General features: G+C 39.2%; 1 protein-coding gene across 7 annotated transcripts in view; it reads left to right on the top strand.

Annotated features, from left to right (window-relative positions):
• Positions 1-16,610: 16,610 nt before the first annotated feature.
• The window catches only part of Fam172a (family with sequence similarity 172 member A), a 442,895-nt gene continuing 432,991 nt past the window's right edge, over positions 16,611-26,514 (top strand). For 6 of the 7 annotated variants that reach the window (XM_038321142.1, XM_038321147.1, XM_038321141.1 and 3 more), the window contains exon 1: positions 16,611-16,754. The gene's annotated coding sequence lies outside the window, so the exon portion shown is untranslated. The other variant, XM_038321143.1, reaches the window with a different exon arrangement.

Raw genomic sequence — 26,514 nt, 5'->3', positions numbered from 1 at the left:
GGGTGTTTATATGATTTGGGTATAAGTATAACTGGCCTCATAAAATGCATTAGACAATGTTTCTTCTCTTTCTATTTTGTCAAATAATTTGCAAAGTATTGGTATTAGCTATTGTTTGAAAGTCTGGTATAATTCTGCACTAAAACAATCTGGCCATGGTCCTTTTTAGTTAGGAGACTTTAATAACAGCTTCTGTTTCACTAGGGTTTATAGATCTGTTAAAATTGTTTATCCCATCTTGATTTAACTTCAGTAATTGGTACTTATTGAGAAAGTATCCATTCCTTTTAGAAGCTCCAATTTGGTGTAGTACAGTATGCTCCTATGATTCTCTGAATTTCTTGAATGTCTGCTATATGTCTCTCTTTTCGTCTCTAATTTTGTTAATTTGAATCTTCCTTTCTCTACCCTTTAGTTAGTTTGGTGAAGGGTTTGTCAATCTTATTGAATTTCTCCAAAAATCAACTCTTTCTTTCACTGACTAAAGAATCAATAAAATCTCTGTTGTTTTCTTTGTTTCTGTTTCAATGGTTTCTGCCCTGTTTGATTATTTCTTGGTGTCTACATCCAGTGGGCTTACTTGCTTCTTTATCGTCTAGATTTTGCACGTGTGCTGTTAAGGTGCTAGGACTATCAGTCAGAAATTTAAAAAAGAAATAAAGGAACTAACAAAAGTTATGACTCAAATGGATTTAACAGATATGTATAGGACATTCCACCCAAACACAAAAGAATATGCCTTCTTTTCAGCACCTCATGAAACCTTATCAAAAATTGACCACATAGCCGGGCAGTGGTGGTGCATGCCTTTAATCCCAGCACTCGGGAGGCAGAGGCAGGCAGATCTCTGTGAGTTAGAGACCAGCCTGGTCTACAAGAGCTAGCTCCAGGACAGGCTCTAAAGCTGCAGAGAAACCCTGTCTCGAAAAACCAAAAAAAAAAAAAAAAAAAAAAATTGACCACATACTAGGTAACAAAGCAAACTTCAATAGATTAAAAAAAAAAAACTGGAATAACCCTCCATACCTTATTGGATCACCATGGCTTAAAGTTAGAATTTAAAATAACACTAATTACAGAAAGCCCACAAACTCATGGAAATTAGACAATGCTCAACAAAATCACCCCTGGGTCAAGAAAAAAATAAAGAAATTAAAGTGCTCCTAGAATTCAATGAAAATGAATACATAACATACCCAAAGTTATGGGACACTTCAAAAGCAGTGCTAAAGGAAAAAAATAAAGAAAGAAATTAAAGTGTTCCTAGAATTCAATAAAAATGAATACACAACATACCCAAAGTTATGGGACACTTCAAAAGCAGAGCTAAGAGGAAAGTACATAACACTAAGTGTGTACAACAAAAACTTGAAGTAATCTCACACTAGTGACTGAATAACACACCTGAAAGTTCTAGAACAAATAGAAGCAAATTCACCCAAGAGGAGCAAATGTCATGAAATAATCAAATTGAGGGCTGAAATTAATAAAATAGAAACAAAGAAAACAATATGAAAAATCAATGAAACAAAGAGTTGGTTCTTTAAGAAAATGAACAAGATAGACAAACCCTTATCCAAACTAACCAAAAAGCAGAGAAAGAATATGCAAATTAAAAAATCAGAAATTAAAAAGGGGCCATAACAACAGACACTGAGGAAATCCCGAGAATCATCCTGTCATACTTCAAAAGCCTTTACAAAATTGGAAAGTTTAAAGGAAATGGACAATTTTTTTGGATATGGCATCACATACCAAAATTGAATAAATAACAGATAAACAATTTACGTAGACCTATAACACCTAAGGAAATAGAAGCAGTCATCAAAAGTCTCCCAAACAAACAAACAAACAAAAAAGCCGAGGGCTAGATGGCTTCAGTGCAGAATTCTACCAGAATTTCAAAGAAGAACTAGTACCAATACTTACCAAATTGTTACATACAATAGCATCAGAAGGGACATTTCCATACTCTTATTATGAGGCTACAGTTACCCTGGTACATAAACCATACAAAGAGGCAACTAAGAAAGAGAATACAGACAATCTCCTTCATGAACGTTGATACAAAAATATTCAATAAAATACTCGCAAACCGAATCCAAGAACACATCAGAAAAGTCATCCACCATGATCAAGTTCACTTCATCTCAGAGATGCAGGGATGGTTTAACATATGAAAAATCATCAACATAATCCACCATATAAACGAATTGAAAGAAAAATCCACCTGATCATCTCATAAGATGCTGAAAAAGCATTTGACAAAATCCAACAAACCTTCATGATAAAGGTCTTGGAGAGATCATGAACACAAGGAACACACCTAAATATAGTAAAGGCAATATACAGCAAGTGAGCAGTCAATATTAAACTAAATTGAGAAACATTCAAAGTGATTCCACTAAAATCAGGAACAAGACTAGGCTGTCCTCTCTCCATATCAATTTAATATATTACTCAATGTTCTAGCTAGAGCAATAAGACAACAAAAGGAGATCAAGGGGATACAAAATAGAAAAGAAGAAGTCAAATTTTCACTATTTATAAATACTATGATAGTTTACATAAATGACCCAAAACATTCTACTAGTAAACTCTCACAGCTGATAAACTCTTTCAGTAATATGTCAGGATACAGGATTAACTCAAAAAAATTCAGTAGCCCTCTTGTATACAGATGATGAACAGGCTGAGAAAGAAATCAGAGAAACATCACCCTTCACAATAGCCACAAATAACATAAAATATCTTAGGTAAGCTAAGACCCTAAGCGATAGAAGAGACAGGGCCCGATCTTAACTTGCCCTTTAGCCAGACTGAAGAATATTAAATGTCACCATAGAACCTTCATCCAATAACTGATGGAAACAGAAGCAGAAACTCACGTTGTAGCACTGGAGTGAGCTGCCAAAGTCCAGTTGAAGAGTGGGAGGAGTGAGAATATGAGCAAAGAGGTCAAGACCATGATGAGTTCACCCATTGAAATAGTCTACCTGAGCTAATGGGAGCTCACCAACTCTAGCAGGAATTGGGAAGGAACAAGCATAGGATCAAACTAGTCCATCTGAATGTCATTGACAGTTGCATGGCTGGGGCAGGACTGAGGGACCACCGACAGTGGCACCCAGTACACCTACTACGTGTACTGGCTTTTTGGATAGCCATTCTCTTTGGATATATACCTTTCTTAGCCTAGATATAGTAGGGAGGGCCTTGGGCCTTCCACAAAGCAATGTGTCTTATTCTTTCTGAGGATTAGATGGAGGTGGGATGTAAGGGTGTGTAAAGAATGGGAGAAGAGAGGGAGTGGGAACTTGGATTCGTATTTTTTAAAAATCTAATAAAAGAAAAAAAATATATTGGAGTAACTCTAACCAAACAAAGGAAAGACCTATATGACAAGAAATTTAAGTTTTTTAAAAAATAAATTGAAAAATATATCATAAAATGGAAAGATCTCTCATATTCTTAGATAGGTAGAATCAACATAGTAAAAATGGCAGTCTTACAAAGCAATCTTAGATTCAATGCACTATTCATCTAAATCCCAGCACAATTCTTCACAGATCTTGAAAGAATAATAATCAACTTCATATGGAAAAACAAGAATCCCAGGATAGCCAAAACAGTCCTGTATAAGAAAGGAGCTTCAGAAGGCATCACCGTTCCTGACTTCAAGATCTACTATAGACCTAGAGTACTAAAAAAGCTTGATATTGGCATAAAAGCAGACAGGTATACCAAAGGAATTGAATCAAAGACCCTGATATTAATCCACATACCTATGAATACCTTATTTTTTTATAAAGAAGCTAAAATTATACAATGGAAAGAAGAAAGCATCTTGAACAATTGGTGCTGGAACAATTCAGTGTCAATATATAGAGGAATGAAAATAGATCCATATCTATTCCCATGCACACAACTCAAGTCCAAATGGATCAAAGATCTCAACATAAATCTAGCCTCACTGTACCTAACATGAGAGAAAGTGGGAAGTAGGCTTAAATGCATGGGCACAGGAGACCACTTCCTAAATATAACACCAGAAGCACAGACACTGAAATTTGATGTAGGTGTGTCTTCTATCTATCTGTTGATTTTATTGGTTAATAAAGAAACTGCCTTGGCCCATTTGATAGGCCGGCCCTTAGGTGGGTGGAGTAGACAGAACAGAATGCTGGGAGAAGAGAAGTTAGTAAATCACCATGCCTCTCTTCTCTGGGACAGATGCGATGAAGCTCCGGCTCAAGATGGACATATGCTAGAATCTTCCTGGTAAGCCACCACCTCGTGGTGCTCAATAGATTATTAGATATGGGTTAAAGCAAGATATGTGAGAATTAGCTAATAAGAGGCTTAAACTAATGGGTCAGGCAGTGTTTAATTGAATACAGTTTGTGTGTTGTTATTTCGGGGCATAAGCTAGCCAGGTGGCCAAGAACCAGGCGACAGGAACACTGCCCACAGCTCATCACTACAGAATGGTGCCCACGTGGATAACTCAATCCACAGAAAGCTTGAGAAAGCTTGGGAAAGAATAGATTAAAGCATGTTTTCTTGATAGTAGCAATTTCTCAGGTCTGGCTCTGCTTGCTAGAGACAAGCAAGTGCTCTCATTTAAGAGAGGCTTCCTGACTCAGCTTTAGCTGCAAAACATTGCAGCTCTTTTAAGAGGTCCTGCCACGAAACACTTTAACGGTGTTGATGAAAAGCTTTTCGGTTTTCAGCCATAGCAGGAAAAAAGCTGTGCCATTTTAAAATGCCGGCTTTCTGGGCCATCCTACCAGGGCAAACTCTGACTCTTTCAGGCAGACAATCTGACTACAGAGCATTTGAGTGTGGTTTCTGTGAAATGTTGCAGCTTACTTGCTGGCAGGGACCTTGAAAGGCCACAGAGTTGTGGTAATAAAAATGGCTCTAGCAAGTAACTCTGCCATGAGGCTGGAAACTAAGGAATGGGCTGGATCTAGCTGTCAAAGGCACGGCTTTAGTCCTACTGATATTGCTTGGTAAATTAAAGACTCACGTGGCCACAAAAAGAGAGATATACAGTAAAAGAAAGATTCAAAGTCGAAGAAAACATCAAAATGTTTTCCAATGTGTTAAAAATATATGCAGGGTAAAGGTTAAAGTTTGTAGGGTTAAAAAGGAAGAAAGAAAGTAGTTGGGTGTGGTAGTAAACACCTTTAATCCCAACACTTGTGAGGAGGAGGTAGATTGACCTCTGTGACTTAAAGGTGTGGCAGGACACACCTTTAATCCCAATGCCTGGGAGGCAGAGACAGACGGATCTCTGTGAATTCAAGGACAGCCTGGTCTACAGAGTTATTCTAGGTCAAAGATATACAGAGAACCTATCTCAAAAAGCAAAAAGTTAAAAGTAAAAGTAAATGAAATAGAGGTTAAAATAAAGCCGCACAAAGATGGAAAATACACAGAAAATCTTGATACTGTATACTATTATGCTCTCTTTGAGTTGTTTGAATGCTGAGGAAGGAGCAACAGCTGCTAAAAGATACTTGTTTATAAATGCTGCTGAACTAATCCAAGATAGATATTTTGAAAATACCTTGACTTCAGAATTTGGATCTAAGGATATGATACTTTGGAAAAGAGATTCTTCTTTTGTTTTTACAGAAAATAAGACCCTATGGATAGCTTCTATCCCAATATGGTATGATAGACCACGCCCTGCTGAAAGGTTGCTGTGAACACCTTCAGAAAATTACTTCACTCAACTGATGACTGAGATGAACCTGGCACACAGGTTATAACATGAAAGATCTGATTAACAGCGCCCCCATACAGCAGGAAGAAGTTTGGAGAGAAATAACTATGTTCATATTCCCAAATATTGTTTATAAATGTTCTTTTACATTTAAAGGGGATATGAGGTAGATATGAATAATTTGCATTGGTATAGATTTTGCTTTATTGATAGAGATTTAAGGTCTATTTTGTTATATGTATATGTATTTCTGATACTGATTAAGGTATTGGAGTGTGTAGTTCATTTTAAAAATGTAATGTATATAGGTTGTTAATGGATAGTCATCATTAATAGTAAAGCTTGTAGTCATGTTAGATTTTCTAGATATATAGAGATATATTTCAGTTAGATAGGCATCCCTAATATCTTTCAAAGACTACAGAATATGGCATTTAATGTTTTAATAACTTAGGGCTTTTCATGACAATGAGACATGTCTGCTCCTGGCAGCACCAATCTACATCAAGAGGATGATGGGCATCGAAGAGGATCCTTATGGAGTTTGTCAGCCATTTGGGCAAGAAACTGCTCTTGCTTGGACTGTTGTATAAACTGGACACAAAGAACCCGCAGAAAGAGGACTGCTGAACTTGCCTAAAGGTGAGATGATCTTTCAGGGTTCCTGATTTATGAAAGAGTCTGTGAGACATTCTGCAGGACACAGTAGATACTGACTGAACTGTCTTTGAAATTTCCTGCTTCATGCAAAAGTTTGCTGGATACTGTGGGCCTGAAGGCTGAAGATGGATGCCCCAAAAGTACAAAAGAACTTTGGATGACTGTCCAGACAGCAAGATGTCTCTGTCATTTCTAGAGTTTGGAAGTTGCTTATTTCTTATTTACTTAGGTAATATTATATCCTTCTGGAATCTTTGATGGAATTGAAGAATAGATAGTTATGGTTTTCCTTAGATATGATAAAAGATAAAATAGATATAAATATTGTAACTGTAATGCTTGCTTGATAACTGTTTTGTTATATGTAATTTTACTATGTTAAAGTGAAAGCCTTTCTTTTTTGTTTAAACAGAAAAAGGGGAAATGATGTAGGTGTGTCTTCTATCTATCTGTTAATTTTATTGGTTAATAAAGAAACTGCCTTGGCCCATTTGATAGGCCGGCCCTTAGGTGGGTGGAGTAGACAGAACAGAATGCTGGGAGAAGAGAAGTTAGTAAATCGCCATGCCTCTCCTCTCTGGGACAGATGTGATGAAGCTCTGGCCCAAGATGGACGTACGCTAGAATCTTCCCGGTAAGCCACCACCTCGTGATGCTCAATAGATTATTAGATATGGGTTAAAGCAAGATATGTGAGAATTAGCTAATAAGAGGCTGAAACTTATGGGCCAAGCAGTGTTTAAATGAATACAGTTTGTGTGTTGTTATTTTGGGGTATAAGCTAGCCAGGTGGCCAAGAACCAGGTAGCAGGAACACTGCCTGCAGCTCATCACTACAGATATTGACAATAAATGTGACCTACTGAAACTGAGAAGCTTCTGTAAGGCAAAGGACAGGTCAAGAAGACAAAACAGTAACCTACAGAATGGGAAAAGATCTTCACCAACTCCACTTCAGATAGAGGGCTGACCACCAAAATATACTCAAGAAGCTAGATATCAAAATATTGAATAAACTAATTAAAAATAGGGTACAGATCTAAACAGAGAATTCTCAACAGAGGAATCTCTAATGTTCGAAAACCACTTGAGGAACAGTTCAACATCCTTAGCCATCAAGGAAATGTAAATCAAAATGACTCTGAGATACCATCTTATGTTGTGGGAGCACATTTCACCCCTTCAGCCAAAAGCCTTTAAGATACCAGCCCACCTGTATCTGGTGTCATACACTATAAATGCAGCTGTAAAGCACATGTTTGCTCTCTTACTTTCAGCTCTCACTTGCAGCTGCTAGACTCTGTTCCTGTTCCTCGTTTATGCAGAGGACTGTTATCTAGGACAGTGATCTAGCCCTTTATTGTTCATAATTCTGAAGTGTGCGATTACTTTGTGACTTTCACCATCATCTGGTGCCCAAACTTTTGGTTTTAGAATTCCTGGCTCTGAATGCCCACATATCCTCTGCTGGGCACAGAGTGTGCATGGCTCAGCGTGAGTCCTCCCTCAGCCCACCTCAGCCGAGGCCTGTGAGCAGAGCCAGCAGTTTATTTGGATATAGAATTCTCGCACAGTGACTTTCTTGCTACAGATCGGCCACTGTACCTTATATTTTCTCATTACATGCCTTGGAGTGGCTTCAAATCCCCATGTACCCCACTGCTTGCCTCCTGCTGGTGTGGGAGGTCCTTCTGTCTATGTGTTTATTTCATTTGTGAATAAAGGAACTGCTTTGGGCCTATAGCAGAACTATAGGGGAACAGAGCTAGGCAGGGAAAACTAAATGGCATGCTGGGAGAAAGGAGGCAGAGTTAGAGAAACAACATGGATCCACCACGGGAGACATGATGAAACTTTGCTGGCAGGCCATGACCTCTTGGTGATACACAGATTAATGGATACATGTTAAATTAAGATGTAAGAGTTAGCCAATAAGAAGCTAGAGCTAATGGCCCAAGCAGTGATTTAGTTAATACAGTTTCTGGGTAATTATTTTGGGTCTAAGCTAGCTGGGCAGCCTCCCTCCTCCTACATCCCACCAGTGTGCACTGTGGACACTCAGGTGAAATGCAGAGTTCCCTGGTCTGAGCCAGCTGTTCCACAGCTTCTAACAATTTGTCTGCATTTGCTATTCTAGTGCTTATGTGGCTGCTGACCAATCAGGGACATCTGGGTAGCACATGGTCTGTGATTTATATTAAATAACTGTTTTTAATCTCAGCATACCTTTTACCATTTAACTCTAAAATCAAATTTAAACCAGCCACATGGCTCCAAGTGCACTGTAACACCTACTGGCAGGTAACAGTTATTGCATCTACTTCAGCTAACTAAACCACAGGTATGATTTAATATAATTTAAAAGGGCAAGATTATAGATAGCTTAACCTTTCAAGATTTCAATAGCTTCTTTACTTACGCCATATAGGAGGTTTTGCAAGACTTATATGATTTCCCTTCTACATCACTATTTTTAATTCTGGGGATTAGTCTTGTTCTCAATACTTTTTCCTTAAAAATATGGTTTGATAATAGGGCCAAGAATGAGGTGCTTTTAGAAATGGTACAGTCTTTACAGACTGAAACCAGTCTTCTAAAAGAATAGGTCAGAATTCTGAAGAAGGACATGAACAATTTAACTAACAAATCTCAGTCAAATGAGGTACTTTTAGAAATGGTACAGACTAATAGTAATTTACTAAAAGGAAAATTCAGCATTCTGGAAAAGGATACAGCCAATTTGACACAAAAACTCCAGTCAATGACAGAGGGTGCTGAAAAATTGTTTGAGAGAATTTGTACTGCTGATTGTACTATCAGGCTTTGTCAAAGGGGTATGACAGTTTGACTGGTATAATGTCTCTCCAAGAAGGTAATATGCATGGTATGAAGATTATGTATAAAGATGAGACATTATCTCTACTGGACAGACTTCATACCTTAAAATCCTCACTGAGGGCATTAGACCAAAACACTGGACATGAGATCCAGATTTTACAAAATGCAATGGTCAATATTTTTAAAAAGATTGAGGATCTTGTTGAATTTGATGACCAGGGACAAAAGGACATATTGAAGAATTTACCAGCCCTTGGAATTCTCCTGCATTTGTTATTAAAAAGAAATCTGGAAAATGGAAAATGATGACAGATTTTAGAGCTATCATCAAGGTTATTCAACCTATGGGCCCTCTATAATCTGGAATTCTTCTGCCTTCTCTGTTACAAAACAGATGGCCTCTCATAGTTATTGATTTAAAGGATTGTTTCTTCACTATTCCTTTACAAGAAAAGGACAGAGAAAAATTTCCTTTACAGTGCCTACTTATAGTAATTCTCAGCCTACTAGAAGATATCAATGGACTGTCCTCCCACACGAAATGCTCAATAGCCCCACCCTGTGCCAATACTTTGTCAGTCAGCCATTGGAAATAATACATAAGCAATTTCCTTAATCAATAATTTACCATTATATGGATGACATTTTGTTATCTGATTCAAATACAGATAATTTAGAAAGGATGTTTGAATAAGTAAAGAAAGTTTTGCCAAAAAGGGGATTACAAATTGCTCCTGAAAAGATTCAAAGAAGAGATTCTGTTAATTACCTAGGTCACAGAAGAGGTTTGTGGAAGACGAGAACACAAAAGGCACAAATTAGGAGAGACTAGTTGCAGACTCTTAATGACTTTCAAAGATTATTGGGAGACATCTCCAGTCTATGACCAGCTGTTGGAATAACACCTGGCATAATAGTTCATTTGAATAAAAGTTTAGATGGTGATAAGAACTTAAATAGTCCCAGAGAATTGACAGCTAAAGTAGAAAATAATTGACAATTGTTGAGGAGAAATTACAGGAGGCACATGTGGATATGGTGAATACAAATCTTAATTGTATTCTAGTCACATTGCCTTCCAGAATTTCTCCTACAGAAATTTTAATGCAGAGGAATGATATTATCTTAGAATGGAATTTTTTTTACCATGTAAACCAAGTAAAAAAATTAAAAACTTTTGTAGAAAAGTTCTCTGAATTAATTATAAAAGGTAAATTGAGACCTTTTTTAATTTGCAGATATAGACCCAGCAAAAATATAATGTAGTTTAATGCTGATAAAATAAGAAGGTTATGGTAAGACAATGAACCCTGGAAAAGGGCTTGTGTTAATTTTTCAGGGGAGAAATTAATGGCAATTATCTCCAACATGATAGACTTAACCTTACAAAAAGAACTTCTTGAATTCATTCCCAAAATGTACATGATATACCAATAACTGGAGCCCATACATTTTATACTGATGCAAATAAATCAGAGAAGGCAGGCTACAAATCAGAAGAATTAAGTAAGGTGGAAGAAAGCCCTTATAATTCTGTCCAGAAGGCAGAATTTTATGCTATTCTTATGGTACTAAGGGATTTTAAAGAACCTCTCAATATAGTTACTGATTCACAATATGCAGAAAGAGTTGTCTTACATATTGAAGCTGCTAAATTTATACCAGATGATACATAATTGACTTCATTATTCATCTAGATACAAGAAATAATCAGTAATGCAGAAATTGATCAATTATTGATTGTAAAGAATGAAATCTGGCAGATGGATGTGTTCTACTTTGTAGAATTTGGAAAGTTAAAATATATGCACCATACCATAGACATGTATTCAGGTTTTCAGTGGGCAACTGCCTTGAGCTTGGAAAAGGCTGATTCAATAACCATGCATTTATTAGAAGTTATGGCCATTATGGGCATTCCTGCACAAATAAAGATAGACAATGGTATGACATATGTATCTAAGAAAATAAAACATTTTTTGCTTGTTATAATATAAAGCATATTGTAGGTATACCAAATAATCCTCCAGGTCAGGCAGTTATAGAAAGGTCAAATTGTATTAAATTGTATTATAAAAGATATGCTGAACAAACAAAAAGGGATGGAAAATACCCTCAGAAATAGATTGCATAATGCTTTATTAACCTTGAATTTTCTTAATGTTAATGAGAAAGAAACAACAGCAGCAGAGAGGCATTGGATAATGGAAAAAAAACTTCTGAATTGAATAAACCAGTACACTCAAGGATGTATTGACCTCACAATGAAAAACAGGAGATGTGCTAATTTGGGGAAGAGGTTCCAATCTTGTTTCCCCAGGAGAAGAAAATCTATGGATACCATCAAAATTAATAAAGATTTGGTTTAAAAAAGATAAACCTCCTGAAAAAGAGAAATGACAGCTCATCCACAATGGTGACAACTGTATAGGTGGTAAGGAAAGCATATAGGGTTGGAGCAGAGTTCTGCTCTTATCTTTACAGGGAAATACACACCTTTAAAAATTCAAGAGACCCTGGATGTTTAAATGCTAACAGAAGGAAAAAATTACTATCTACTAAGCATCATCTAGCAAAAGGAATATGGATTAAGAGGTTAGATATTGGATACACATACATTTAAACATATATATTCAGCTGGTTTGAAGTTGGACAATGGCTCTGTACTTTTCTAAATCCAAGCTTGTTGTTAAAATGTATATTCAGAGTTTCTGTCTTATATCGGGAGCCATCTGATAAGGGACAGAAGGAAGACTTAGGATAAATTTTACTTTCTCCATGTCTATTTTGTCTATATCATATTCTTTTTCAAATGTATGTCTCTATGAATAATATTTAAGTTTTCCACGATGAACAATATATTATCCTATAGCTCCTTTTCCTGCAGTAGTCTTTGAAGTATCCAGGAAGAAGATGGCGCCCACAGCCACAACTCCGCCTGGTTGAGATAACTTCAGGAAGCTGATAGCAGTATTATAAGACCATTTTTTGGGTACCAGCTGCTGAAATGTTGCACCTTCTCATAAGGTTCTGGCCAGAACTCCAAATAAGAACTTTGGAAAAAAACAACCTATCAACTGCTTGGAAATAGTTTGCAACTATATTAGACAGTAATTTTGAAACTAAACCATCACTTTTCTTTTGGAGGATCCCATTAAGAGAACATCACCCCCACAACAGCAGTAAGCAATTCTAGAGGACAACTTCCCCATCCCAAAAAAGTTTGTCCTCAGTGTTGGGAATACCATTTAGGGGTTGTTGATTTTACTTGTATTAGATAGAGGGTTGGGATGAAAATTATGTTTGTCTTTAAAAAAAAGGGGGGGATAATAATAGTGGGTAATAGACTGAATACTTGTAAACTATTATTTATGGATAATTTACATTGGTATAGTTTTTGTATATTGATAAAACTTTTGGATATATTTCAATATTACATTATATATTACTCCTACCTCTGATCAAGATACTTATACATTGTTTACATTTTGAGGTCATTGTCCTCATTTGTTGCACATTTGTGCAGAAGAAACAGCAGGCGGCTTCCCACTGCCCAGCTCCCGGCCACTGGCTAGCTTAGCCCCGGAAATAAGAACACACAAATTGTATTCATTTAAATACTGCCTGGCCCATTAGTTTCAGCCTCTTATTGGCTAACTCTCACATCTTGCTTAACCCATTTCTAATAATGTGTGTAGCACCACAAGGTGGTGGCTAATGGGGAAAGATTCAGCATGTCTGACCTGGTGGCTGGCTTCATGGAGACTGTCCCAGAGAGGAGAGGCATGGCAATTGCCTCACTTCCTTCTTCCTCCCAGCATTCTGTTCTGTCTACTCCACCCACCTAAGGGCTGGCCTATCAAATGGCCAAGGCAGTTTCTTTAGTAACCAATGAAATCAACACAAAACAGAAGATCCTCCCACATCATTTCCCCTTTTTCTGTTTAAACAAAAAATATAGGCCAGAACCTTTATCCAGTACCAGAGGGAAGCAGATGTAAAGATCTGCTAAAAACTCTGCAGAACTCCTGGAGTCCAGTCACACAGATGGAGGAGTAATATTATGAGCAAAGGGGCCAAGACCATGATGGGGAACCCCACAGAAACCACTGACTCAAGTGAGAGCTCACTGACCTCAGACTGACAGCTGAGGAACCAGCATAAGCCCGAACTAGGCCCTCTGAATGTGGCGACAGTTGTGTAGCATAGGCAGTTTGTAGGCCACTAGCTCTTTGGAGTCCATTCTCTGTGAAGGTATACCGTACTGAGCCTAGATACGGAGGGCTTGGTTCTGCCTCAAGTGCTGTGGCAGATTTTGTTGTCTCCCATAGCAGATCTCACAGTCTCTGAGGAGAGGATAGTGGGTGGGGTGGGGAAAAGGTGGAAGGAGTGGGAGGAGGGAAGGGAGAGGGAACTGGGATAAATATGTAAAATAAGATTGTTTAAAAATCATCTCACAAAGAATATTTTCCTCAATGACGTTGAGTTCCAAAAAAATGTTAGAGCTGAGTTTTAGTAACAGAAAATAGGTTTAATTTTATTTGTAACTTAAATGAAAGTCTGTTTTGATAGCATGTGTGTAGGTGACATTTGATGTGAAGATTGCAGATGACAGATAAGATGACAGATGCTAGGAACACCGTAATAGACTCCTGGAATCAAAGGAAGAAATGCCAGGTACCCTATAGTGGTGTTTCTTTGTCAGTTCCTGCTCAAAGACAGACCAGCTGTTAACCAGGAAGGAACAGCTCTCCTTTCCTTTTTCTTTATCTCTGTCAGATCTCAAAGCACAAAAGAGGTATGGTCAGAGAAAGCTGTGTCTGGCTTCCATAGAGGCGCATAAATTAAAACTGTAGCTAAACAAAGTAGCATGGACAACATAGACGGCTGTTGTGAAAAAGACTGGGAAATTTTGTGTTATATTAAAGAAAGAAAGAATTTGTGCCGTATGTGTATAATTCCTCTTCTAATAGTTGCACACTGCTACTGTAATACCAACAGAAATATCTAGGTTCATGTAACACTTTTATTGCTTTGTCTCCTTTTTTTCTCAGAGATTCATGGGAAATATTTTTGTGCCCTGGGGAATCTACTATTTAGGGGGCAGTGAGAGGAAGAAAAAGACTCATTCTGTTTTCAGTAGGTAATCTCGTTTTTGATTGTTGACAATTTGGAGCAGTAGATATGAAAAGAATATTTACTTCTGGTTGTTTTTATGGAAATACCAATTTCTTTTGCTTAATAATAAGTCACTCTCATGCTTACCGGGTTAAAGTAGCAATAACCAAACTTCCAATTGTTTCTGTGGTGTCAGGTGTTCAGGGCAAGACACAAAGGGACTGGCTTGTCTCTTTACAAATTTAGAACCTCGCTGAAACACACAGGGAAAAAAATGATGTTACATTCATTCCTGCATAGCTCTGAATTGTTGGATGAAATATCCATTTGTGTCAATGGCAAGTTTACTACTTTCCATCTTTGTGTGGGCTTTATCTCGTGCGACATTGGAAGGTCAAGCCACTCATCTTTTGGTATAGTTCCTAACATATTATTAAACATAACTTTACAATTTTATCCAAATTTCCCTGCTTTCCTTATTCACTTTCCTTTTTTCTCAAGGATGTTGTATTGAAAGCCTCATCGGGATCCTCTTAGTTCCTGATAGTTTCAAGACATGCCTCATTGTGACTGTTTGGTCAGAATCATCATCTCAGCTCCTTGAAACCCCTTTAGACAAAGAATCTGGAATATTTAGTTGGGGGTTTCACCCCAGCCCCCTGGCATCCATTTTTAGAATGTTGGGTAGAAAACTCTATTCCCCTGCAAGTTGCCTCAGTCCAAACTTTGCCTCCAAGAAAGCCTGCCAAATGGTAAACACTCGTCAGGGAAGGTCAGAACCACTCCCACAGGTTATTTAAACTGCTCCCCAGAGAATGAACGTGTGGTCTTCCTGTTCCCCCTGTCTCTCCTTTTCCCTCTTCCCCTCTACATGTTTTTCCAGGGCTACGGGGTAGTATTGCCATCCCTTAAACCTGGGCATCTTTTAATTCAATCTGATTGGGATTATTTGCATTTGTTTGTTGGCCAGAAAAAAAAGTGCTTAATAGTGTGTGTGTGTGTGTGTGTGTGTGTGTGTGCGCCCATGTGAACCACTCGTGTGCACAGGTCACTGGAGGCATGGGACCCTCTGGAACTGGAGTTCTAGGCCCTTGTGAGCCCTGCACCTGATGTGAGTGCAGAGAACCAAACTCAAGTTCTCTGGAAGAATAGTAAGTGCTCTTAACAGTTATCTCTTGAGCCCTGCAGGTTTATTTTAATGAACTTATTCATGGTTGTCAGCCTACCAAAATGAAAGTATGTTGCTTTCATGATTGAAAGAACCGTCTGAAGCACAAAATTCCAATTCCTCACAGTATACAAGGTTTTCAGAACTCCCTTTAAAGTTCTAAACCACCAATAATCACTTGAGCTCTAGCCTGGAACCAAATCTTAGCGTTGGCACTAACAGGCACTCTTGTTTTCCCTCAAGAGCATTCCTTTACATTTTTTTTTGTTCAACTAGAGTAACAGTGCAGAATTAATTATTCCAATGACGCTTATTGTATATTTTAGTTGAAGATATCTTAAAAGGACAAGACAACGTCATTGTTCTCTTCCTGTTGACATCTTAGTGGACCAGACACACTGCCAATAAATCACATTGCCCTTTGTTCTGAAGGAAGCAGGAGCTGAGATGAAGAAGTACAAAGTGGGGAGTAAGGTATAGTATACTTTCAAGAATTATGAAACCGTCTCTCTGAAAATATTACAAATGCAGGTTTGGTAGCTACTACCCTTTCCTCAGTTACCTGAGGGGTCATTCTTAGCTCTATGTCTCCAGTGTTTGCTTTGGTCTTAATTGTCAAACAATGGTTTCAGATTCAAGAATAAATCAGAATAGCATGTAAAAAAAAATTAAAACCATTTGCGTCTATTGCTCACTCCTAATCTACCTTTAAGAGAAGCATTTTTCAAACGTATTTGGAAAAACAGGATACCAATACATTTCCATTTGAGCCAGCTGTCTTTAGGATGTTAGCGTTAACTTAATTTGTGGTAAATGCAATCTTTCTAACATAGGCCTCCTGGCTCATCTTGAGGATTCAGGCAGGGTGAAGGCATGGGGGATTCGCTTAAGGCCAGTCCTGCAGGGAAAACAGACTTTCCTCTCCCACGACCAGGTTTCCTGGTTGGTCGGCCACACTAACACCAGCCAGCTTCAATCCAGCAGCGCTGGCAGCGCCTGAGGCACAGAAGCAGAGGCCGCCCCGCCCATTTCCGGGTAGTTGGCGCTTCGGCCGTCGCATGCGTAATGACGTTTAAGTCCCCTGCAGACCCCGGAAGTGCAACTCGAACTTGGTCGGGGCTCGGATCCCGAGAGCGAAAGTGGTGGCCAGCGCGCGCGGGAGTTCGCCCAGCGAGCTGGAAGGCCACGCCTCCTCCCGCCAACCCCTTCAGCCGTGCAGCTGGGGGCAGAGCTCAGGTAGGACGGCGCCGGCCACCTCTGCGCCCCGCCACCGCGGCGGGACCCTGGAGGGGCTGGCCTGGCCGGCTCCCGGGCGGCACTGTCAGAGCAGGCATCGTCTCCAGGGCACGTCTTTGACCCGTGTGTGTTCCAGACCTGGCAGAAGGGCCGGAGCGACATGTGTGGCCTGGGGTGGCTGGCCTTATATCTGAGCCCCTGAAGCTCTGGTGGTCACTAGAGCCCTTAGATGCAGTAAGGGACCCTCCACTTACTGCATTACACTTGTCTGGCTGAAGTTGTTTTTAGTTGTTCGTTTTTATACGAAAAGTGTTAACCGCTAAAACTTCGGCATACATTTACCGCAACGTTAAACTGTAGTTATGAAATGCCGTCAAAGCTTTATGGTATGATCGTTAGTGGGCTGTAGACATTCTTCTCAAAAGTTACTTACGTTTGGAAGCAGGCATTTCTCCCACATCTTGTGCTTCTCGGTTTCCAAAGTATCCATCTTTTGGGAGCAGTAACTTCTGCCTGCGTCTGTTTGGCTGCATTTTAAAGACAAATAGCATTGTCTGTTTATTGAAAGTTGGGTAGGGAAAGTTCTGTGTTCTGGACCTGCGACTGCCTTGGTTTGTTTGGTTTTAGATAGGTGTTGTGTGGTGGTGCTCGTAAAGTTCATGGTTTGGCCTTGCCTTAAAGCACTGTCAAAAACGTCTTGTTTTTCCTTGCTCCTTATCTTTTCTTGACAGGGACCGATGCTCTCCTCACTCTTTCTGAAGCTGAGTCTGAGTACTCTTTAGGTTCTAAACTCGGGTTCCAGTGGCAGTGCTGGTGTGGAGCTTCCTGTAAACTTCCTGGTTTTAAACTAGGAGTCTGGTCCCTTTACCAGAGAAGGTGGCTGCAATGGCGTGTCCTCTGGGACCGCAGCAGCACTTGGAAGAGGTAAAGCAGTATCCAGGCCAAGAGGGAAATAGGATTTAAAAGCTGTGAACATCGAACTTTTCATTCATCTGACTGTGTTGACTAGTCACCTTCAGTAAGTCAGGTAATGCCCCACGTTCAGAGAAGCCAGTGGTACACAAAAGAGAAAGTCCTCTGTGCTTCTATCCCAATGGGTGGAGAACAATCCAGAAGCAAATGCACGAAGAGTAGTGAGGAGCATAAGGAGCCATGAAGCAAGTGTGGGGCGGGGGGACGAGACTCATGGGAGGGCTGGGTTTGAGAAGGCGGCCAGGCTCTTTGTAAAGGGGTAGTTGTGCAGAGGGCTAAGTTTAGGGGGAGGGGCTGCACTCTGTGGCTGTGGGGTATGTTTTAGGGGGAATACACAGCCTCTGAGGTGGAAACACTTGTTACCACTTGGAACAAGAAAGTTGTAGGACTTACCAGTCTGTAGAGTGAGTATCCAGTGATTCGTTATGTTCATGAGAGAGCCTATTTACTGACCACCAACTTAACCTGGTGAGAGAATGAAAGGTGTTTCCATGCTGTTTATTTTGCTCTAACAGAATTACCCATATTAAGTCAGTAAATGTAATGTGTGTTGCCTTTGTTTTTGGTAGATTGAGCTTGCCCAGTAGTGCCAGCATTTAGTAAATACTCCTCTCCTCTGTACCAATTTTACTTTTCGTTTACTTTATCACTATAGTAAGATGTACCAAACATAAAGCATCTTCATACTTTTAAGGATTCAGTTTAGAAGTGCAGCATATGCTTGCTCGGTCATGTAGCCGTCTCTGCCGTTTGTCTTTAGTACTTTTCACCTTCCCTAGATGAAACTCAACCCGTTAAACTCCTCATTACCAACTACCCTTAGCCCCCTCGCAACAGTGGTTCTTCTTTCTGTGTCTGTGACTCTGACGCTGTGGACACATCATATGAATGTACTTAGACAGCACTTGTCGTTTTGTGACTGGCTTAGTTAACTCAGAATAATGTCCCCAAGTTTCAACTGCGTTATTGCATATGTCAGAATGTCTTCCTTTAAAAGCTGACTATAATAACCACTGTATATATGTGTTATCTTTAGCCTGTGGACACTTGGGTTGCTTTTAGTTTTTGGCTACTGTAAATGATGCTGCTGTGTGCATAAACATTTGTCTTACTGGCATTTCTTCAGGTTGTGTTTTCATGAATGAAATGGATTGATTACATGGTGTTTGGAATCATTCGTATCTTGACTGTTCCTATCTTACATGGTGTTTGGAATCATTTGTATCTTGACTGTTCCTATCTTACGGTCTGGTTCTTAGAGAAGTGCTCTGGGGAAGAAGTGCATTCTTGTTGGAGGTTTCAGCCATTGAGGGCGTAACCTTGAAGGGGACAGAGCAGCCTTAGCCCCTTCCTCCTCCTTTTGCTTCCTGGCTAATAAATGAGCAGTTTGCTGTGCCATGCGCTCCTTTCTGCTCCCACCATATAGTAATTGCTATAGTCATCACTATATAGCACTATCTATGCTTTTGATTCACAGTCCTATAATGATTGATGTTAAACATTTTCTACCATGCTTTTTGGCCACATGTCTTTTTTGGAGTTGTTGGGAATACTTTCTGCAATCCAGACTGACTTCAAACTCGTGATTTTTCTACCACAGCTGCACACCTAACTGAGATTATAGACTGGCGGGGTGGTAACCATTCCCAGCTTTTGGAGGGAAGGTGTGATACTAGGGATTGAACCAGCGCCTTATGCATGCTAGACAAATGCTGTGGCACTGACCTCTCTCAAGCTTGTTAATTTAAGATCTGATTTTAGTAAAACTTTTTGAGATTTAATTGTGATATTTTTAAGTATTGGACTGCCTTTTAAGATGGCAAACACCATATGTTTTTTTGCTTTTTAACCCCAAAGGTCTATAATGGTAAAAACCCTCAAATGACTGCAGGCTAGCTATCTACAATCATCCCATACTTCAAAACTAAACAGAAAGAAAAACAAAACTGTAAAGTCTCTCTTGTACATGAACAAAACTTTCAGTATCAGATTATGATGAAAACAACTCAGAGAATCCAAAGATCTCCCTGCTTCACTTTGTTGTTTTATTCTTTAATTGAAAGGAAAAAAAAAAGTATTGATTGGATGCTTGTACCTGTGAAGTAGACCTCCTTTGTTTGATAGCTGAGAAGAGAAGGAAATCAAGACAAAATGATGAAGAGGAAAGATATGTTGGTGGACAGTGACGAAGGAGATCAGTAATAAAGACAGAGAGTGCCATGACTGCCAGCTTGGAGAGGGCCCAACAGCCAAGTAATGAGAACAGGGTAGATCCACAGATTTGAATGTGAGTGCAGATCCCCAATCACTTCCCAGCATGTGGCTCTGAAGCAACACTCTCAGTGATCCAGGGAGACCTGCTCTGTATCAGGAAATATGTTTCAATGTATGTGGTATGTAGCCATTGTTTGGAAGGTGTGAGTTATGTCGTAGTCCTGAAGAATCAGCTAAGTTCTTGAGAATATGTGCTATATGATTTTTGTTTCTATGATAGTGGTTTAATTGAGCATAACTTTTTTTTTTCCAGACAGACTCTCATTATATAACTATGGCTGGCCTGGAACTTGCCATGTAGTCCAGGCTAGTCTTAAATTTAAATAAATCTACCTGCCTCTGCCTCCCAAAAGCTGGGATTAAAGACATGACCACCATGTTGCCCTCTAAAATTATTCTTATATGTAATGTTGAAAATTGAAAGAAGTATCTTACTGAAGAATGCATGAATGTCCACTAAGTTACAGTAACATTTTTTTTTTGCTATTTGATTTTTTTTGTATGCAAACATCATTTGCTAAATACTTTGGTGATAGTATACTTCTCAGCTCTTTTGGTTATAAAGTTCATTAAAGTCAGCCATTTTTCTGTAGATTAATGAATGAAAAAATTATGCCATAATTTTCATTATCATTCTTTGGCCAACTGAAATGTAAAAACTTGGTCCATATGTGGTGACAGATAACTGACTTGCTCAGGGCTGTGCGGGTAAGTTATAAACAAGTTAGAGAGCAGCGCTGTGTTGTTGTGCAGGTAAGTTATAAACAAGTTAGAGAGAGCAGCACTGCATTGCTTTCTCTACATTACTGCCCCCCCCCCCCCCCGGAAGCGCTTTAGTTTGCAATGTATGCAGTAATTTTTGTTTCAGAGAAAATATTACTGTCAGGACATATTACCAGGGCAATAGCATTTATTGTATGTATATTTCTTCATAACAGGGTTTATATTTGGTTTAAGCATAGTGTTGAGTCATCATAAACTCAGTCTTGGTTTGTTCAGAGGTTATGGGGTGGTAATTAGACTTGGATTGTGAACTGAGGCCTTGTAAACCTCTTTAGTAGCTCCGTAGAACCACGGTTACAGCCAGTACACAACGGTGTTGTTATAAACCATGTGGGAAATAGGTAGCATTCTTAGGCTCACATCAGGAGTCTTCATCCTGTGGTGATGTTTCAGGAATGTCTGAATGCTCACATGGTGCAGGAAGATGCAGCATGAGCTGTACGTAAAGGGATTTGGAGGACATATATAGGTATATAGATGAGAAAGACCCAAAACCAGGAAATAATACTACCTTTTAAAAATTTGTTTATGACAGCTAGTTTGAGGAAGTATTGATTACTTGTACCAGTAAAACAGCTGTGATTCAATTTTTGCAGGTCAGTTTTAGAGAATACTCTGACCTTATTCTACCTTGGGCAAAATTATTAACTGTTGGATCTTTAGAGTTTTATTTTTTATCACAGATGTATTTATTTTTATCTTAAATGTTGCTCAGCTATATGAGAGAATACTAGAACATTATTCTCTATAACACTGCACAGAGCCAGGTGTGGTGGCACATACCTGTGGGCTCAGTTACCCAGCAGGATGAGACAAGAGGCTTAGCAATTTTGCGAGACTCTGCCTCAAAATAAGATAGTTTTTTAAAAGGGAAGGGGATATAGCTTGGTAGAAGACCGTTTCCTTAATATGTGTGAGGCCCCGGTATTCGTCGCTGGTACCGTAACGAACAATAGCCTGTATAAGACAGAGTTTAAAAGTTGAGTAACCTTAGGATATGTTTCTGTTTAATTTAAGTAAAAAATCCATGATTTTGATCTGAAAACAAGAAGTCCGTACTACATGAGGCTTTCATTCTGTGTGGTAGTCTTGGGACAGGTTGTAACTCCCTGGCAATGAACCCTGTCTTCCTCTGGTTGCACTCCTGCCATTGAGACTGCGGAAGTCCATGGACACAGGTTCTTACTACCTGCTTTTACTGCTCAGTCTGCTGTGCTTACAGCATTCGACATTTTACCATACATGTTTCAGCATGACCACTGCTTGCTTTCTGTTTCTGTGGTTATGCCACACCTTTTCTTGTTTCTTTCTAGATACTTTCAGGGCTTGGAGTTTGACACCAGGTGTAGACTGCTCTGAACAGTGAAAGCTTGCTGTCTCTACTAGATTCATGTGTCCCCTGGTCGCTAGTCTCTCCCGTTTTCTTCTGTTAGGGTATTAGTCTTTTCTATAAATTGAATTCTGGTCTGAACTGTAGGTTTTGTTCTAGGACCAGCAAAATTGATTTTACTGGTGCCTGTGTGGATCTTTTCACTCTGGCATCAGAGCATTTAAAAAAATCTATTTCCTACTCTTACAGAGTTATTGAATGCTTTTTTATAGATTGTCAGTATATTAAGTCAGTTTGTATGATGTGTTTGACAGGTGGTTTTGATTAGAGTTTATTTAGAACTAGGAATTCATCCTTTAAGATGAATGATGGTGGTTGTGGTGGAAATTTTATATGCATCAGGAATACTACAAGAACTGCTAAGACACTGGATAGCTTTGTTTATCATTGAAAATAAACTGTTTAAAGCAACTTATTTATTCCGAATATTTTTCTTAAAAGAAGCTTGCATAATTATTTTTATCAAAACAAGCATATGTGTTTGTATTTTAATTAAAAATGTAAGGTTTCTTACTCCTATTTTCATTCTGTTTCTTTTTTCTTAAAATGAATAAAGATTTTCAGCTAGGTCAACTCATTACTGAAAAATGCCAAATTATATACTAATTTTTTTATTGTTTGTTTTGAAATCCAAAGGATGTTAAAGATACCATTCCTGTTTTAGCAGATCTAAAGGAGGCTTCTTCCTTGCATGGAACATAAATTACTGTTGAATTGGAAAATCACTAGGCAATTCAGTGCTGATGAGAACTAATGAATCTGGAAGCCTAAGTGACATTCACTAGTTCATTAAGGATTTAAATATATGTTGCCTATTGCTGTGTAATAAATTATCCCCAAATTTAGCAGCTTGAAGCAGAAGCCTGTGTCATCTCACACAGCCTCTCGGTGTCAGAGACTTGCGAACCTTTTGGCTGGGAAGCTCTGAATTAGAGTCACTGATGAAATTAAGGTATCAGCCAGGGCTGCTTTTGTCTCTAATTTGGATCTGTAAGATCTACTCGGAGCTCACTCACGTGGCTGTTGGCTGGAAGCCTCACTTAACATGTGGAGTTCTTGATAGGGCTGGTCATAATATGACTTTCCCAAACCCAGTCAACTGAGAAAGAGAAGAGGGGAAGTGGGGAGAGAAGAGAGAAGGAACAGTGGATGGATATAGGGAGGGAATGCCCCAAATGAACACCAAGATTTTTTGTAATGTAATTCAAAGCTATTATAGCATTACTCTGTCTGCTGTTGGTTATGCAAGCCAGCTCTTATATGGTGTTGGGAGTTAATGACTCTTAGGGGTTAGGTCTCATCAGGGGACATTTGGGATGATACCACAACCCATGATGGTTCATGTCCTTTCCGTATACAGAGAATATCCACCATTTCTTGGGTCCTCCATTTGTCTCATCTGATTATTATAGCACTTCAAAATCCAGAGTCTCATTATGAAATGTCAAGTGCAGGTGTGAATGAGGCCAGTTGGGATTAGTTCCTTAAGTACAACTTTTTGATTATGTCTTTTTCACTTGCTTTCCTGTACTTCCGACAACCAACATACAATGGAGGAGATGAGTAAAATGACAGCTTGCTTTTTCTTATGTATTCAAACAATTTTTAAGTCACATTTTATTTATTTTTGTGCATATGTATGTGCATGTGTGTATTTGCATGTTTGTGTGCACTTTCCATACTCTGGATGCTAGTGGAGGGAGGTTAGGGGACAACTTGTGGGAATCTTTTTTCCTTTCACTATTGAACCCCGAGTTCTGTAGAAGGATAGAGATTTAGATAAGTTTCCTTTAGAGGCTGTGATAGGGCTGATGCCTAACCACTGCTGTTAGCTATGGAGTTTCAGGTGCCAGTTAGAGCAGTTATTTAGGGTGCAGGCACTGTATTGAGTGAAAAACAACAGAGTTGCTTTACATAGACGCTACATACAAGCAATTTATTGAAATACATTGTCTGTCTGTTGGGCTCCTGTTAAGTCAGAGTCCTAGAAGTTGTGCTGCAGATGTATCTGTGGTGCATATGCTGTGTGTTTCCATGTGTGGGTGCATGTCAGTATGCAGGTGTGTATGCTTGTGTGTTTTTGTGTTTACATGTGTGGGTGCATGTCTGTGTGCAGGTGTGAATGCATGTGGAAGTTAGAGGCAGAAGATTGGCTTTCTGGAACCCAGAGTTCACTGATAAAGCTAGTATAGCTAGCCAGCCTTGTTCCAGCAATCCAAAGCTTCTGCCACTTGAATGCTGGGATTACAGGCAGGTGACCAGTCTGACTAGCATTTTCATGACTGCTGGGGATCCAAGCTTTAGTCCTTTTGTGTGCATGGCAAGTGCTTTGCCCACTGAGCCATAGTTCTAAAATTCTTAGGCCTTGTGTTTGAGGGAATGGATCCTATTTCTGAGTGCTGCACATACATTCTATCTAAAGCAACTTACCTTACAGAACTCCAAAGATTTCTGGTTCTAGTCATGTATTAATGTCAACACATTTGGGATTATATGCCAGTCCATGAATTTGGAGGACCTGCCTTAAGGCCTTTCATCTGATTGGTAGTATCACATACTACTTTTGTTGTTGCTACAATTTTTTTATTTAGTTTAAAAGTATGTATGTGTATATATATTATAATATGTATTATATTTATATAATATATACATGCATGTGCATATTGAATGTGGATGCATGTTTGCCTTGGATATATATATAGTACATGTAGGAGGTCAGAAGGCAACTTTCAGAAATTGGTTCTTGCTTTCCACATTTTAATTGCATTTTCTCTTGCACTACATACTCCAGGCTTGCTGATCCAGCCTCTAGCCATTTTCCTGTCTTGATCTCCCAGCTCATGGTAAGAAGTGGCAGATGGAGGCTAGCATATCTAACTTTTTAGGTTGGTTTTAGAAATAGCCACTGTGCCATGTCTCTGGCCCCCGAGGTTTTAGAGTTACACTCTCAGCTTCATCTTTGGCATCTTTGGTTCATGTGTTTTTGGTCATGTCTAAGTGTTTTTTTAATTTTTATTTTTATTTTTGAAACAGGATTTTTCTGTAGCTTTGAGCTTTGGAGCCTGTCCTGGAACTAGCTCTTGTAGACCAGGCTGGCCTTGAACTCACAGAGATCGCCCTGCCACTGCCTCCCAAGTACTGAGATTAAAGGTGTGCGCCACCACTGCCCTGCTCATGTTTAAGATTTGATCTTCTCAAAAGACAGTAATTTTAGCTCAATTTCTTTTATGGAGAAAACTTTTAGTACATTTTATTTTGTAAGTACTTTTAGTTTCATAGCAAATTTAAGTGGAAAATACAGAGAGCTCTCATTTTCTAGCCTTGTATATGCACACTGTCCCTTTGTCAACATTCTTTTCCTTCACCCACCTAGGCATAAAGTCTGCTACTTAAAAAGCTGCCTGCACCAAGTGCTGCATTTGCTATGAAAGACCCGGATAATTCAGACCCTCTAGCAGAAAGAGTAGAGCCAAAAAAATCTAGTAGGGGGAGAAGAACCAAAAATATAGGTTAACCGGTTCAGTGACTCTGTTCTAGGAACTAGCTGACCATAAAGTTAGATTATAATCTTGAGAATAATCTTGAGTAACAGGGAGTTACCCCCTTGTGATTATCACTGGTATTTTTGGAATTTTTCAATGATCACTGGTATTTTCAGAATTTTCCAGTGATGCCCTCCCTACCCCCTTTGGGTTATTGGGTTGTGTTTTCTTCCCTTAAATACCACTTCTCCCAGCTACTCGGGGTCAAACTCTACCCCTGCCTGGGAAATGAGTTTCAGCCCCAGTGCACTGGTTCCTGTCCTGTCAATAAACCTTGTGTGATTGCAGCAAGGATGGTCTCTTGTGAGTTCCTGGGGGTATCATGTTATCCTGAGACTTGAGTGAGAGTCTCCCTACTCCGGGAGTCTTTCAGTTACAATCAGTGTACCTGCACTGATACATTATTACCTTGTCTGCATTCTGATGTCTTAAAGAAAAAATTGAGATTGTAATTACAATATTTCTCCCATCCCTTTCCTCCTTCTAAATTCTCCCATATAACCTTTCCCTTCTCTCCTTCAAATTCATGGGCTCCCTTTAAAATAACTTTTATGTGATGCATGTATGTATTTGCATAGATGTGCATATTCCTATATAACCCGTAGAGTCCATATAATGTTACTTGTATGTATGGTTTCAGAGGTGACTGTTTAGCAGTGAACAAGTTGGTATTCACCTTCTTGGGGAAGATCACTTTTCTCTTCCCAGTTTCCCTCAGTTGCCTGTAGAGTTGAGGCTTCATAGCCCTCCACCTCCAGCCCCCAAAATTGCTTCGTCATGTTCATCAGTATCTTTTTTC

This window comes from Arvicola amphibius, chromosome 3 (assembly GCF_903992535.2).
Source record: "Arvicola amphibius chromosome 3, mArvAmp1.2, whole genome shotgun sequence".
NCBI classification, from domain to species: Eukaryota; Metazoa; Chordata; class Mammalia; order Rodentia; family Cricetidae; genus Arvicola; species Arvicola amphibius.
The sequence above is the reverse complement of the archived record's forward strand: the minus strand, read 5'-3'. Positions and strand labels throughout refer to the sequence as shown.